Source organism: Heterodontus francisci, chromosome 28 (genome assembly GCF_036365525.1).
Source record: "Heterodontus francisci isolate sHetFra1 chromosome 28, sHetFra1.hap1, whole genome shotgun sequence".
In the NCBI taxonomy this organism is placed as follows: Eukaryota; Metazoa; Chordata; class Chondrichthyes; order Heterodontiformes; family Heterodontidae; genus Heterodontus; species Heterodontus francisci.
Window position 1 is genome coordinate 48,632,645 of NC_090398.1, and position 3,212 is coordinate 48,635,856.

The window sequence follows — 3,212 nt, forward strand, 5'->3', positions numbered from 1 at the left end:
CACTCTGACACTTGGTATCACTCTCTGACACTCTCCATCACTCTATGACACTCTCTGACACTCTCTATCACTCTCTATCACTCTCTGACACACTCTGACAACCTCTGACAAACTCTGACACACTCTGACACTCTCTATCACTCTCTGACACTCTCAGACACTCTGTGACTCACTCAGACACTCTGTGACTCACTCTGACACTCTCTATCACTCTCTGACACTCTCTATCACTCTCTATCACTCTCTGACACTCTCTGACACTCTCCATCACTCAATGACACTCTGTGACACTCTCTATCACTCTCTGACACTCTCTGACACACTCTGACACACTGTGACACTCTCTGACACTCTCTATCACTCTCTGACACTCTCTGACACTCCCAGAGGCTCTCTAACACTATCACTCTCTGACACTCTCAGGCACCCTCTGTCACTCTCAGACACTCTCAGACACTCTCTATCACTCTCTGACACTCTCTGACACTCTCTATCACTCTCTGACACTCTCTGACACTCTCTATCACTCAATGACACTCTCTGACACTCTCTATCACTCTCTGACACTCTCTGACACTCTCTGACACTCCCCATCGCTCTCTGACAGTCTCGATCACTCTCTGACACTCTCTGACACACTCTATCACTCAATGACACTCTCTGACACTCTCTATCACTCTCTGACACTCTCTATCACTCTCTATCACTCTCTGACACTATCACTCTCCATCACTCTCTGACACTCTCTCACATTCTCTATCACTCTCTATCACTCTCTGACACTCTCTGACACACTCTGACACACTCAGACACTCTGTGACTCACTCCGACACTCTCTATCACTCTCTGACACTCTCTATCACTCTCTGACACTCTCTGACACTCTCCATCACTCAATGACACTCTGTGACACTCTCTATCACTCTCTGACACTCTCTGACACACTCTTACACACTCTGACACTCTCTGACACTCTCTATCACTCTCTGACACTCTCTGACACTCTCAGAGGCTCTCTAACACTCTCTATCACTCTCTGACACTCTCAGACACCCTCTGTCACTCTCTGTCACTCTCAGACACTCTCTATTACTCTCTGACACTCTCAGACACTCTCTGACACTCTCTGACACTCTCTGACACTCTCTATCACTCTCTGACACTCTCTGCCACTCTCTGACACTCTCCATCGCTCTCTGACAGTCTCGATCACTCTCTGACACTCTCTGACACACTCTATCACTCAATGACGCTCTCTGACACTCTCTATCACTCGCTGACACTCTCTATCACTCTCTATCACTCTCTGACACTCTCTGACACTATCACTCTCCAGCACTCTCTGACACTCTCTGACATTCTATATCACTCTCTATCACTCTCTGACACTCTCTGACAAACTCAGACACTCTGTGACTCACTCCGACACTCTCTATCACTCTCTGACACTCTCTATCACTCTCTATCACTCTCTGACACTCTCTGACACTCTCCATCACTCAATGACACTCTGTGACACTCTCTATCACTCTCCATCACTCTCTGACACTCTGTGACACTCTCTATCACTCTGCATCACTCTCTGACACTCTCAGACACTCGCTATCACACTCCGTATCACTCGCTGACACCCAATGACACTCTCTATCACTCTCTGACACTCTATATCACTCTCTATCACTCTCTGACAGTCTCTGACAATCTCAATCAGTCTCTATCACTCTCTGACTCTCTCTGACACTCTCTATCAATCTCTATCACTCTCTGACACTCTCTGACACTCTCTATCACTCTCTGACACTCTCTGACACTCTCAGACACTCTCTGACAATCACAGACACTCTCAGACACTCTCTATCACTCTCTGACACTCTCTATCACTCTCTATCACTCTCTGACACTCTCTGTCACGCTCTGACACTCTCTATCACTCTCTATCACTCTCTGACACTCTCTGACACTCTCTATCATTCTCTATCACTCTCTGACACACTCAGACACTCTGTGACTCAATCTGACACTCTCTATCACTCTCTGACACTCTCTGACACTCTCTGACACTCTCTATCACTCTCTGACACTCTCTGACACTCTCCATCACTCGATGACACTCTGTGACACTCTCTATCGCACTCTGACACTCTCTATCACTCTCTGACACTCTCTGACATCTCTATCATTCTCTATCACTCTCTGACACTCTCTGACACACTCAGACACTCTGTGACTCACTCTGACACTCTCTATCACTCTCTGACACTCACTATCACTCTCTGACACTCTCTGACACTCTCTATCACTCTCTGACACTTTCCATCACTCGATGACACTCTCTGACACACTCTGACACTCTCAGACACTCTCTATCACACTCTGTATCACTCTCTGGCACCCAATGACACTCTCTATCACTCTCTGACACTCTATATCACTCTCTATCACTCTCTGACACTCTCTGTCAATCTCCATCACTCTCTGACTCTCTCTGACACTCTCTATCACTCTCTATCACTCTCTGAAATTCTCTGACACACTTTATCACTCTCGATGACGCTCTGACACTCTCTGACACACTCTGACACTTGGTATCACTCTCTGACACTCTCCATCACTCTATGACACTCTCTGACACTCTCTATCACTCTCTATCACTCTCTGACACACTCTGACAACCTCTGACAAACTCTGACACTCTCTGACACTCTCTATCACTCTCTATCACTCTCTGACACTCTCTGACACTCTCCATCACTCAATGACACTCTGTGACACTCTCTATCACTCTCTGACACTCTCTGACACACTCTGACACACTCTGACACTCTCTGACACTCTCTATCACTCTCTGACACTCTCTGACACTCCCAGAGGCTCTCTAACACTATCACTCTCTGACACTCTCAGGCACCCTCTGTCACTCTCTGTCACTCTCAGACACTCTCAGACACTCTCTATCACTCTCTGACACTCTCTATCACTCTCTGACACTCTCTGACACTCTCTATCACTCAATGACACTCTCTGACACTCTCTATCACTCTCTGACACTCTCTGACACTCTCTGACACTCCCCATCGCTCTCTGACAGTCTCGATCACTCTCTGACACTCTCTGACACACTCTATCACTCAATGACACTCTCTGACACTCTCTATCACTCTCTGACACTCTCTGACACTATCACTCTCCATCACTCTCTGACACTCTCTCAC